Genomic DNA, 14035 nt, shown 5'->3' with positions numbered 1-14035 from the left:
TTAAAGACGAGTGAAAACAAACCCAAGATGTCCCTTTGGTTTGACTTAGTATTAATTGCTGTTACTGTAAAAGTCAGTTGGAGAAACTCTCTATGACTCAATTAGGAGTTACAGAAAGCAGGCATTCTTTATTGCAGCACTGGGTGCACACGCAAATAGTTTCACAAAGGTGAGCACACTCATTACTTACCCATTATGGCAGCAACTACATATTTAGGATACTCATGCATATTTACAGCATTTTCAGGAAATATTTACACATTCATGAGATTTGGTGGAACTAATTATAATATTTGCATTCTAATTACACATGTGCTTTCTTGCTGAGTGGGGGTCTCTGGAGGTCATCAGTAGTCTTCCTCACTGTGTTTACTGAATGACCTCAGTGCTTGTGCATGCTTGCAAGGTCCTGGTGATAGTTGGTATGTCCTTGCTTCTGTTCTGTTCCAGTCTCTCTCCACGTTGGGTACCACTCTGTTACCTTGAAGGCTAGCATCTTCGGTCTTACTGTCTCCTTAGTTGTTACCCACTCCTGTGATGTTCCTTCTTCCATCAGCTGAACATTCCTTTCTCTCTATGTGTTAGCAAGTTAGAACAGTTTGCTCTATTTTCTGTGCTAGTTTAAAGCCAAACACACTTTTGTTAGTTCAAACCTATGATTTAAGCCTACATTGCTTTTATGTTCTCTTATCATTTTAGGCCTGTCTTCTTCTAGGCTGGTATTCAAATGTTGGCAGCCATTTGAGAGTGGTTGTATCTTAGGGCTGTCCATAGTTGTGGATTGGCTTTTCTTTGATATTTCTTTCTGGTACAGGATAAGATCATCAGCTATGATCTTGACTGTCTGAGATTCTTGTGTTTTCTTTGAATAACTGCACAAGTGGATTCATGTCCTGTGACACTTACTTAGAAGACATGAGGAAAATTGACACATCACGTCTCAAAAGTCAGAACACATTTAGAGTTGCAAGCACTGTGAATGATGTTGCCATGGATAAATCAAGAAGTATGTCTCAATGTAGATCTTCCGTTTACTTAAAGGTTGTCTTTCTATTACAAGTCTGCTGATGAGTTCTGTGCTAGTCTCAAGAGGTGAAACATGCTTCTTCCTTAGTGGCTTACTAACTTTTTTTCACTGGCTTTATATTTGCTATTTTTTGATGCACACAGTGCAGCTTACCCTCTATGTGAATTTACTAAGACATGTTCTCTCTATATTCTACTAGAAAGTTGAACAGAAACTACAGTGATGTCCTACCTCTTCCAGCACCTCAGTGTGTCAGCTGTTAAAAACTCAATGCTTCAACATGTCTTGTTCTGTGAGGTTTTTACTGACAGCCTGAATTTATCCACTCACCACAGAATGGTTTTATTGTACATTCCCTAACCTTTGGTCGCAATCTTCCAGTCTGTTACAGCTTTGTATTGGCGAGATTACATTGCTGCTGGCTTTACAATGAAGCTGAAGAGCAGTGGGTTATTGATTCAGTAGCATGACTGTAAATATGACAGCTGGATGGCTGACAGCTTTTTTATTTCTCACTGTGCATATTGAAGATGTCTGTGTCTGCTAGAGTGCCACTGTAGATGCACTCCTCTGCTGCATGTGTGTAGTCTCAGTCATAGTCTCGATTTACTAGATATTTTCCCTTCCTGCCCCCCCCCCCCCCCCCCCCCCGTTTTGCTTAGGCACTGGACATCCTTTCTTTTATGTTTTACGTTCCGTTCTATGTTTTTGACTTGGCTATCCATCCTGCCTCCCTTGGTTTTTAAAGTTTGACCTTAACTTTAAACAAGTAGCTACAAATTCTTACGCTTAGGTAGTAGTATAGTGCAGATACATTTGAACTGTCATTAAACGTGCCAGCAATGGAGCCGAATAGGATAGAGGTTATACAGGCCTGAGCAGCTATCCAGATTCTCATGACATTTTTCAAGAGTACATTGAACTTTATGTTGCTGTATTTTTACTGCTATGTCTCTCACTTAAATGTAACTGTCTATTTTTTTTTTGATATTGGATGATTCAGTTACAATCAGGTTTTTTGAGGAAGTTTGCTTTTGATTTTTAACTGTTCTGTTAGATCTCTTTTCTCAGAGACATCACTCCTATTAGATGACATTGCGAGTCTGTCTCTAATTAAGGAAATTACCATTCTAGAAGTTCTATATGGAGGCCAGCTTTAACCATTTTATTTCACCTTTTGCTTCTTGGTCCCAGGTGAAAAACTGTATCTTATTCTCTTGAGGGTTATATCACTCATTGAAAACCTTTGCCAGCTGTAAATATGTTTTTCAGGATTATCTCTAGCATCAGTCTTACTGACTTATTACTTCTTCAGAGAAATAGAAAAGACTCTAACTTCACCAACTTACCTTTATCTTACATGCTTAATTCTATATGTAGACTCATTTCTTGGTACTGTTTACAATATTTCTTTTCCTTTCTTTCTTCCTTTTGAAATCTTGTTTACCATCTAGTCTGAGTTCTGTTCTTCAGTAATGGTTTCTAAATGCTGCTTGGTTTGACTGTTAATTATTTTTTTCTTTTAATAGATTCATGGCTGTCAATTCCATGTTTCATGAGCATGGCGTGCTGGTTAATAACTACAGCAAACTAGGATTTTTTGTGTGCTTGTTTTTAAAGAAGCATTTCTTACCAAAATGTGGCTATTAGAAACTGAACTGTATATTCACTCTCTTTCACTCTCTAGCAACCTCTGCTCTTCTGTTCATTTCTGTGCCATTGGCCAGTGCTGATAAGAGAGGAAATGACTCTGTGGAGTGAGGGTGTATTAATTTTTACTTCCTTCTTTAGACTCCTGGTACCAAAGTTTCAGAGGATGGGAATAGGAATCAGCCTTTCACATTGAGACGAATCAAGTACTTGGATACACTTGGCAATGCTTCATATAAGCCCCCAAATTGGGAAAAGGCTAAGAATTCATTTTATGAGAATCTGTTTGGTTTACAGATTAAAACTAAGTTCAGAAATATGGTTGTTTTCTGTTTTGTTTTGGGTTAATTTTTTGGTTGGGTTTTTTTTTCATAAGTTTATCTCAGAATATTTCAGTTTCAGTCTAATAGAAGTAGCCACTTTATGCTGCTTCTCCTAAGATAAAATTAGAGAAATGTTAAGTGGGCATTTGGGAGAGAGAGACAGAAATGAAGTTAATGTGTCTCACTGGTCTACTGGTTTATTCCTTAATTCAGGGCTAAGCCTCAGCTTCATTACACTTTGTTCTATCTTATCTTTCGATTGACGGGGATTACTCTGTTGCAGATACAAGGTGTATTGAGTACCCCACTTATAAAATATTTAATTATAGAAAGAGATAATCAAAATAATTTAGAATGAAAACAGATACTGAAGCTGGAAGACAGGCAGCATGTCTAGTCCTGCTGGACATGAATGAAAATTGTTTGATGAGTATCTGGCTTTTATTCTTTTTATTTTGTCATTTTTTTTTGTCATTGCTTTTAATTCATTCAGGATCAATGTAGACATGGATTCTGTAAACCCATCCAAAGACTATTTTTTTAGCCAGTGTGAAAAGAAATAAATAGACAGGTTGTCTGCCCCACCCTCACTCCCACCCTCACTCCCTCCCGCAACAGGAGCTCAGTGTATCTAATACTCATATTGAGTCTTCTTCATATTGAATTCTCATCAAATTGAATTTATATAGAACTGAATCATTTTCTACTCAAAGGTATCTGATTAGCATTAACTTCAAGATAAAATTATTATCTCTGTCTGCAGTGGCCCTATTGTGTAAAATACTGCCATGCATGCTTCTTGTCAGCAGATTTTTCAGGTGGCACCTGCAGTATTTAGCACAACAGACAACAAAGAGAAAAAAGACAGAATATAGATTTTGATTGTCTTTCATTTTGTGGATATAAGTACTGTCTTTAAACAGCATTTACAATTTTGCTTTCATTTCATAAGATTTTTGATGAATCAGTTCACAAAGTGTGCGAGGATAAACCTTTAAAGTTGTGTTCATGTTTGGAATCCTGCTTTATGTTAAGCTCTTTAGGCTCTGACAGTGTTTATTTCATTCCTGCTTTACAGCTTGAATTGGAAATGCTGAAATACCATAAAACAGGCTTGGAGAAATTTGATAGATTCATATCCAGACTTAGAGCTTCAGTACACTCTTGACTGTAAACATGCCTCTCCAGCTCCCAAATTACTGCCCTTCTGTTTATGTACTGAAAAAGAGAATTCTTATTCTGTATCTCATTAAAGACTTCATGCTCTAGCTTTCCACTTCCCCTGTTCCCTTTATTTTGCATTGTCATATTGTTTGACATCTGTCTTTTGTCACACTCTACTGTTGCAGCACTGATTGTTTCCACACCATTTTACTATGTCTCTGGTGTACAAAGCGGTTTGTACACAGCACGTTCTTTTCACTATCTCTTAAAAGAAAAGCTCCCTCAGTACATTCATTTATTATTACATGAAAGGGATTACAGATTTTTTTTTTCTATATTGTATACACTACAAAATGATGGAAAGCTGTTAGAAATGTCAGAGATATGAAGATTTTTAATTGATATAAAGTTGGCAATGTTAAATTTAAAGAGTTTAATACAAATGTATCTGTAATTCATCTCCTACAGCATATTATAAGAAAGAGAAATAGTTTTTCTTCTTCTGGAATCTTTAGATTATCTGTTCAGATCTTTGTTGAAATTAATATATTTCTGTGCAACATGCTGTTTCAATGAAGCAGCTTTTCTGATGTAATATGTTTCACTAAAAAAAGTAGTTTTCTCTAATTGCAACTGAATAGAAACCCCTATTAAATCTAGTTTATGTGCTGGCATTACACCAGTCAGGTGAGTCAACAGCATAGGTCATGCAATCCTGACTGTATCTTGAATCAATTAGGATTTTTATAACATTTTTCTTAGCTATATTTTTAATCAGAGTAGTAGACAAAACAGGTTGAAAATCATTTTGTCTGACATCCTTGAGGTTGGATGATATTCTGCTAATACTTCTGCTGGAAGAGTTATGGAAAATACTCTCAAGCTGAGGCTTATGTCCACTTGTTTATGAAATGACATTTTTAAACAAAATGAATGTTACATTTCCTACCTAAGTATGCATGTGTGCCTCTCTACCATGAAATATTGTGGTGGCCTGCCATTTTCCTTCCAGGACTGCTTTTCATTTTACCCTAAAGAATCACTTCCTATACAATCTTTACTACTCTGTGGATGACATAAATACTGGCTGCCATCCCAAATAAGTATTGACAGCTAACCAAATTGTGCAATATTGAAACTGGGAGCTCTAGAGAGACAGTGTTGTGTTTTGTATTGTTGGTGGGGTTTTTTTAATCTGTACATGGATCATTTCTAAAGATTAATGAAAATCTGATTAATGAAAAATTAAAAAAAAAAAAATCATAATAATCATAATCCAAGGGGCAGTGGTTAGTGATCTGCTAGACCACTTAAAACATACAAGTGTATGAGGCTGGATGGGATCCACCCAAGGGTACTGAGGGAGCTGGTGGAAGTGCTCACCAATCTACTTCCAATCATTTATCAGCAGTTCTGTCTAACCAGGGAGGTCCCATTTGACCTCCCCAGTTACCAAATGTGACACCCATCTAAGGGAGGGCCAAAAGGAGGATTTTGGGAGCAATAGGCCTGTTCTTGGTGCCAGGAGCAGTTAAGCATATTGTCTTGAGTGCCGTCTTGCAGCATGTAGAGGACAACCAGATGATGAGACCCAGTCAGCATGGGTTTATGAAAGGCAGATCATGCTTGACCAACTTGGTCTCCTTCTATGACAAGGTGACCAACTCAGTGGGTGAGGGAAAGGCTGTGGATGTTGTTTACCTAGAATTTAGTGAAACCTTTACAGTTTCCCCCAGCATTCTCCTGGAGAAACTGGCTGCTTATGACTTGGACAGGTGTACTCAGGCACATCTGAGGAAACTGGGGTTGTTTAGTTTGGAGGAGTCTGTGGGGAGACCTATTCACTCGCTACAACTACCCAAAAAGAGGTTGTAGCGAGGTGTGTGTCACTATCTTCTCCCAAGTAGCAGGTGATGGGATGAGAGGAAATGGCCTCGGTTTAGATTAGATTGCATATGCAGAAAAATTTCTTCACTGAAAGTGTTGTCAAGCATCGGAACATGCTACCCAGGGAAGTGGTTGAGTCACCATCTCTGGAGGTGTTTAAAAGATGTGTAGATGTGGCAGCTAGGGACATGGCTTAGTGGTGGACTTGGCAGTGTCAGGTTAGCAGTCGGACTCAATAATCTTAAAGGTCTTTTCCAACCTGAATGATTCTATCATTCCATGATTCTATGAAACTGTATTTTAAAAGCAGATAGTGTTCAAGTGTAACCAATACATTGCAGTGTGTTTTCCCTTGGGTTCCCAGACTGCTCATTTTACTCTTCCACTGAGGCTTGTTGTAAGGAAAAAACACTGGCTCAACAGCACTGTGTAACTTTCACAGTTCCCCTCTATTTTTGCAAAAATATCATTCCTTGTTTTGTTTTTAATTGTAGAATGGTTATTTTGTATGTTGTTCAGATAAAGGGTGTTTGCAAAAGAACAAACAAACAAACACACCTCTAGCTTGGACTGTCAGTTCCTGTTTCCTCATTTCCACATCCTCAGCTCCTGCTTGTGGTGTAAGATACTTAGCATACCAATCTTCGCTTCCATCCAGTCTTTCCTATAACAAAATTAATACAGCAAAACAGCATGACATCTTCAGTGAAAAAATTGTTTTGTTTGTTGTTTCTCTTGCCTTACAGTATCTGAGAATATTAAATGCATAGGTTTTCAGAGCCTTCTACTCTAAAGGTTGCTGAACAACTGGTGTGCATAGGGCAGGTAGGATGCTGGATCAGGAGGAGGCGAGATAGCTTTAATTAGAGGAAGAAGGCTCAGACCTTAGTACTAGAAGAGGAGAAACAATAAGAAAGGATTGAGAAGTCATGGTGGTACCAGAGGAAGGGAATGAAAAAAAAAGGAGTTGTGATGACAGATCAGAGTGCAGTTCATGGATGAAAGAACAGACAAGTTTTATTCTTGAATGATAGGTTTTAAAGCTGACGCTCACCTCTTACCCCTCATACATCCAAAAACCCTTCTGCAAATATAGTATCTGCAAGGTTTTGACAACCTCAGTGCTACACATATTGAACAAATGTATCAGATAACTATCGTTTGAATGCCTATTTGAGGCTCAGTATGAATAAGACCTCCTGTGGCAGTGCAGCTGCTTTGAACTCAAATACAAGGTTTCCATGACATCTTAGTTCCAAAGAGAAAAGATCAGTGTAGCTCTGATCCACTCCCTCTAAATTCTAAAGCTAAATTTGTATAATACCTTTTAGTTGGATAAGAAAGTGCTTTTCTTTACTGATAAAGTACACAAGTTTTTGTTAAATTTAGAACAGATCTTAATTTACCTAGAGCTTAATTTACCAAAGAGCTAAACTAGAAAAAGATCAAGGTCATTTAAGGGCATCAGTAGGTAAAGAATATAGATTTCTGACTGTTTCCTTTAGTCATGATCTTGTGAAAACAATACAGTGTTGTTTAAAAACTACAAATCTACAAAATTTAACTACAAATAGAACAGTATGTATTCATCCTTAGTTCTGATTGTAACTTTTCTTTTCTTTTGCCTTTGGCTACTAGACTCCAGAGGCTTACAGTGTCCAACATGTCTTTCTCTGTGAAGGCAGTTTGCACTGTAACCTAATTACTTCTAACTTTTATCTATTTTTAGTTTTTAATAAGCCACATGAGTTGTCCTACACTATACTTCCCTATACAAAATACTTCTTGCCAACCCAAAAAATGTGTTTTAAACTTCTATCTGTTGTCTTCTCAGTTTTCTGGCATTTCAGTTGGAAAAGTAAGCAACAAAATCACAGCCAGAATTACCTTTACTGGCATTGCATAGATGTAGAAATTCCTCCTTCCTTAACTGCTTTCTTGGACTTCAGCAAAACATTCAGCACTCTTTCCCACAGCCTTCCCTGAACAAACTGGAAAGACACAGACTGGATGTGTGGTCTATGAGGTAGGTAGGAAACTAGATAACCGATCACACCCAGAGTGTGGAAATCAATGGCTTTTACTGAGGTTGGTGGCCTGTCACAAGTGGGGACCCCCAGGGATAAATACTGGGTCCCATGCTGTTCAGCATCTTCATAAATTAGCTGGATGATGAGATTAAAAGCATCCTCAGCGAGTCTGCTGAGACCAAACTGGGTGGTGAGCTGAATGCATCAGAAGGGTGAGCCATTTTACAGAGAGACTTGGGCAGAATGGAAGAGTGAGCTAGCAAGAACAGTATGAAGTTTAAGAAAGTACAAAGTCCTGCAGCTGGGACAAAATAACCAAAAAGCCCACTACAGGTTAGGATCTGTGTGGCTGAGGAGCAGCCTTGCTGAAAGGGCCTGGGGTCCTGATGGACAACAAGGTAAACATTAGTCAGCAGTGCACTGCTGCAGCCACAAAACCAAGTCCAGTCCTGGGCTGCATCTGCCCAGGAACTGTATTCCTTTAAAAAGTACTTCATATGGTCTATTTTGCTGTTGTTTATTTTGCCTTTTTTTTTCTTTTCTTTTTTTTCTTTTTTCTTTTCTTTTCTTTTCTTTTCTTTTTTCTTTTCTTTTCTTTTCTTTTTTTCTTTTTAACAAGAATATATTTTTGTGACATATATCTTAAAGAAATATCATTAGAAAAACAAATATTAATATTCTTCATGTGTACTACAGTAATGCTGTTTACAGCAGGCATATCTAACAGAGATGACTATCATGGTAAATCAAGTTTAGTTGATCAGAATTTAAGATCAAAATGTTATTTTTAAATAACGTACTTGTTTTGATATTCTTCTCAGTGCTTATGTAGGCACACACTCACTTATGTAGAGAAAGATCTTTATAATAATATGCAGCTGCCAAACCCAAAGGGAATTTGAAAAATTTTTGATCAGTATTTACTTGTTCCTTAAGTATTATCTAACTACTTACATTCCTATCAATAAACTTGTGGACAAAAAAGACAAAGAGCTTTTTTGCAGGTCGTTGCAGCATAGAAAATCTACCAAAAATTTGCCCATACACAGAAAATTTATAAGATGCAGGACTTCTCATACCATATATAAACTGTGAATTTAATTTGAAAATACTTCTTTTTTCTGTGCAGTTCAGCATTTTAAGCATTTTCTTCATTTTCTTAACAGCTACCATTACATTCTTTTGTTGAACTGAGATTTTGACAGCCTTCCTGTGAATGAGTGTCTAAGTAGTGGCACACACCAATGAGGGAAGAGAGCATACAGACTGGGAAATGGCACAGTATTGCAGATTGAAATCTCCTCCCTGAAAGAGCGTATGATACATCCAGTTAGGTACAGTGGCCAGTAGCCACACCAGTGGAGACTTGTGCAGCCATTATTGTCTTAATTTTCCATTAATAATTCACACTGCACGTTTAGCAGCTCTCTCCAGCCTCCTGCTGACCAATTCTAATGGAATGATCTAGCCGGTATCCTACCTCTACCTTTTCCCCTAACCCTGAGTCTGGAGTTGGGTCTAGGAAGTCTTCCCTCTTCAAATGATGTCTTGTACAGGTAAGGGCTATGAACAAGTTTAAAAAAAGTAAAAAATACAAAGAGTTGTGAACTGAAATTTTTGTAGGACTCAGCAGTTTATTTTAGAGATTCCATAATTAGTTCTGAGAATTCTAAGAAAGATCTTAGAGGAGAAGTTGTATAATAAGGATAATGACAGTGTTCTTCATACAACTGTTAAAACACTGATAGTTCTAATGATTTTAAGGAAAAAAAGTCTTCTGAAGTCTGGCCCTTGCCACCCTAGTCAAATATTCTTATCTAGGATATATCACGTGGCCAAATGCGCTTTGTCTCTTGGAAGCTTTTCTTGTATGTTACTGAAATAGTTGCTGCAAAGAAATTTACCCAAATTAAATTAAACTCAAAAGCCACACTATTAGTCTTTATGACTATCCTTTTTTTTTTTCTCAAATAGATCAATTACTATTTAAAAAAAAAAATATTACCAAGTTTAGAAAACATATATTATGGTGTATATTTTAAAGAAAGATACGCAGATAGAAATTCAGAACATTTTTTCCATTCTTCAAATTCCAGAACATAAGGATCATTCCATGATGAATTACTATTATTCGGTTCACACATATATCCACACACACAAAACACACACACAAAAGGAAAGCTGCAGTACCATACATGGATAAGTTGTTTTTTCCTTTGTTACACTGGAAATACTAAATCATTGCAGAACTGAAAAACTGAGGTAATTTGAAGGAGTAAGGAGTCAGCAAAAGCAGTTTATTTAATACTTGCCAGTATAATTGTTCTTTTGACAGCACAGTATTTATTCATTTACTGTATGTGGTTGGCATATCTAGAAAACATTTTCAGAAACTGTAATTTAGTTTTTGTTTCTGCTATTTCTATTGAATATTACATCTGATGTTCTTTTTTGCCCCATATATACCTGAGTGCGACTAGTATGATTTTTCATAAGTCTCAAATCCCTCTTCTTGCTATGTATCTGATATATGACAAACCTTTGAATTATGTTATAATTGCAAACTCTGTTTTTTTGTTTGTTTTTTTCCACACATGCATATATCCTGGGGAAGTTTTATTAAGTGAGAACATCTATGAAAAATGGCTTACAAGGATTACTTCTTACTACTTAATAGTAGATGGAGTTCCATAATAAAGTCATAGCCCCAAAGTCTAGAAAATCCTGGGCTTTCTGTAGAAGGGGTGTATTCACTAATAACAAAGACTTATTTTCTCCTGGATTTTTTTTTTTTTTTTTTTCAATCAAAAAAAAAAAGTCTGCCCCAAAATTAGCATGCAAGCAGCCAGGGGGAGGGGGTGAGGGTGTTTGTGGGAGGGGGAAGAAGAGAGAAGAAAGAAGCAGAGGTATTTTTCCGGGGGTTCTGTATAAATTTGGCCACAGAAATAGAGCTATTTTGGATTTTATCTCCTCTTATTTAAATATAAAAAGCTTTTTACCTCCTCCAAGACATATTGGCCTTTCTATAAATTTAACTCTACGTGGATTTCCTCACATCTCTAAATGTGAAATGCTTCTTCCCCCAGGACAAAGGCAAAGAACACAATACCTCTGGGTTGCTTTGTCTCAAAGCTTTTAATTTACTGTTTGGTTTGGGTTTTTTTTAGATTGTCAACAGGTCTTTAGAAAGGTCTGCTCGGATTCCTTATAAATCAGTTGTTTACTCTGAGTAAGATACTTCTTGGGACCACAGGAAGAGCATTAATTGCATTCCTGGTCTTCTGTGTTTACTATGGGCTTTAAACCACCAAAGTTAATACATAAAGAGTGCCCCCAGAATAGTAGAAGGGTAGATAAGGAAGGGCTGTCCCCATTCTTCACTGATTAGTAATTCTGAAAATCTTATATATGGCCAAAGAGGTAACACACCTTTCACATAAAGCAAATAATTTATTATAAATATGGTAAAACTTTAAACAGTCTATCACAAGACTCATTATTAGTCCAGATATAGTTATTACAGAAAAAAAGAAAAAGGATATTTATGGGGCTACAGGGTAAGGTAACAAAGCTCAAGTTGAAGATACTTGAAAAAGTCTGTTTTGTTACAGATAGTTGTAATTACTGTAGTGTCATATAGTAGAGCATACTATATATTGTCCTTGTTTTTTTATGTTCATCTATGACAATGTCTATATTATCAGACTTAAAAATAAAAAATGTATGTGCATATATGTCATCCTATTTTGAAGATAACACCGACTTGTTTTTGTTCTGAATTACATATCTCTGGTCTAATTAATTCCATACTGAAAAGAGGATAAAGTAATATATGATTTGGATTTTTTTTTTTTTAATCGGGACATCAGTAACTATACTAGTGTGTTTTCCATCCCACTATATTAGATGGAAACACATTGAAGTAGCATATATGTAGAAATGTGTGCTACATTTACCTAATGTTTTACTACATACTAACAATACCCATTTGGGATTATATTCTTCTTTGATTGTCTTCTGACAAGAAAAAAACAAGATAACCATTCCAGGTATCCCAGAACATTATTTCTGTAGGTGAATACTGGTGCATTAGTGTCTACAAGAAAGATGGTCCTGCTCTGCAAGAGGAGGCAAACAGAGGTTTAAGGCTGACAACAGAGCAGGCAGGGCAGTTTCCTCCCTGAAAGAGCAGTCTCACATAGTAAGTGTAGTGACAGCAGTCATGGCAATTGTGTGGCCAGAAAACTGCTCAGCTGATGCAGAGTGAAGAAAATTGCTCAGGCTGAAGCAGAGGTAAGAAAACACCCCTGAGAAACCCTGGCTTTTGCTCTCAGGCTCTGGCCATGCCCTTCCTGCAGGAAGTCATAGAATCTTAGAAAGGTTAGGGTTGGAAAGGACCTTTAGATCTCCCAGTTACAGACTCCTGCCATGGGCAGGGACACCTTCCTCTAGACCAGGTTGTTCAAGGTGCCATTCAACCTGGCCTTGAGCACTGCCAGGTATGGAGCATTCACAGCTTCCTTAGGCAACACTTTAAACCCAGCCCTTAACTAAGTACCATGCAGCCATTCACTCACCCTTCCCTTCCTTACCCTGGGGGTGGGTTAGGGAAGAAATTCAAAGAAATGTAAAGACCCACAGGTTGAGATAAGAACAGTTTAATAACTGAAGTACAATATAATACTAATACTAATAATGATAAAGGAAATAACAAAAGGAGAGAAATATAGAACCAAAAGGGGAAAGAAAAACCATAAACACAGTGATGCACAATACAACTGCTCACCACCCACTGACCAATACCCAGCCCAACCCAAGCACCGATCAGTCTTTCCTGGCCAACTGCCCCCAGTTTATATACTGGGCATGGTGTGCTGTGGTATGGAATACCTCTTTGGTTAGTTTGGGTCAGGTGTCCTGTCTCTGCTTCCTCCCAACTTCTCATGCCCCTCCTATTATATTCTCTATTATATTCTCATTTCTGTTTTTTCACGTTGAGTGTTGAGTGACATCTAAATCCCAGACAACTTAAAAGAAAGACTGAGTTGACAAAAAGATTGTCATAGGGCAAATTTCTTAAAACTTTCTTTTTTATTTTTAAAGTGGTTTAGATGCATCCTTTCACATTATATATTTTGCAGTCTTCACTTTTTAAGTCCTTGATTGAACCATTTAAGAATGTGCTTAATGTTTCAATCCCATTAAATTCTATGCATTTCCTTAAGTACTTATGAGTAATAGCTAATCACATGCTGAACTACTTTAATGTGAATTATTGCAATTGAGATACAGCATTTTTCTAGAATCAATTTCTATCTGAAAACCAAAGCTGTGAAGTAGATTATTTTTTATTGCTTTCCAAAGTTTTTATGAAAAGGATGGAATGCTTATTTATAGTTAGTATAATTTTTTGTGTGCTATTAGTAGAAAAAAAAAGGTTGCACCTAAATATTACTTGAAAAAAACAACAGTATCTGAGTTTTTCTTGCTATTAATATTTCTTTCTTTCTCTTTGTAGTATTGCAATTATCGTATATTTTACTATGCCCTTCAGGTAGTTTTCTCAACATCGAAAAAAATCCATTTTCAAGTTTCTAGGCATTTTTGGTTATTGGATTGAAGCAGTAGCATAAAGCAGGATTTGCATCTCATGTGAGATAAAATACCAAATCCAGTCTTCTGCATTGATGAATGATGTCATAAGTGTTTCATAGTTTCAAGGAAACATATATGTCCTGTGAAATTGTACCCATCATCTTGCAATCTTACTGCTAGCTCAGATTGCTCAATTATCTCAGTAGGCTCACAAGCAGAATTCCTGATGTGATGCGTTAGGAGAGATCTAATCATTTAAAGGACTTTCAGCATCATCTGTGGCTCCAGCTGGAAAATGTGGTTTATTTCATCTTCTCTGTTACAAAGAATGCAAGCTAATACAATGAATTCACATTCAT

Source organism: Pezoporus flaviventris, unplaced genomic scaffold (genome assembly GCF_033815535.1).
Source record: "Pezoporus flaviventris isolate CSIRO_AGI_PZ_B2104156 unplaced genomic scaffold, CSIRO_AGI_Pfla_v1 ptg000007l, whole genome shotgun sequence".
NCBI classification, from domain to species: Eukaryota; Metazoa; Chordata; class Aves; order Psittaciformes; family Psittacidae; genus Pezoporus; species Pezoporus flaviventris.
The sequence above is the reverse complement of the archived record's forward strand: the minus strand, read 5'-3'. Positions refer to the sequence as shown.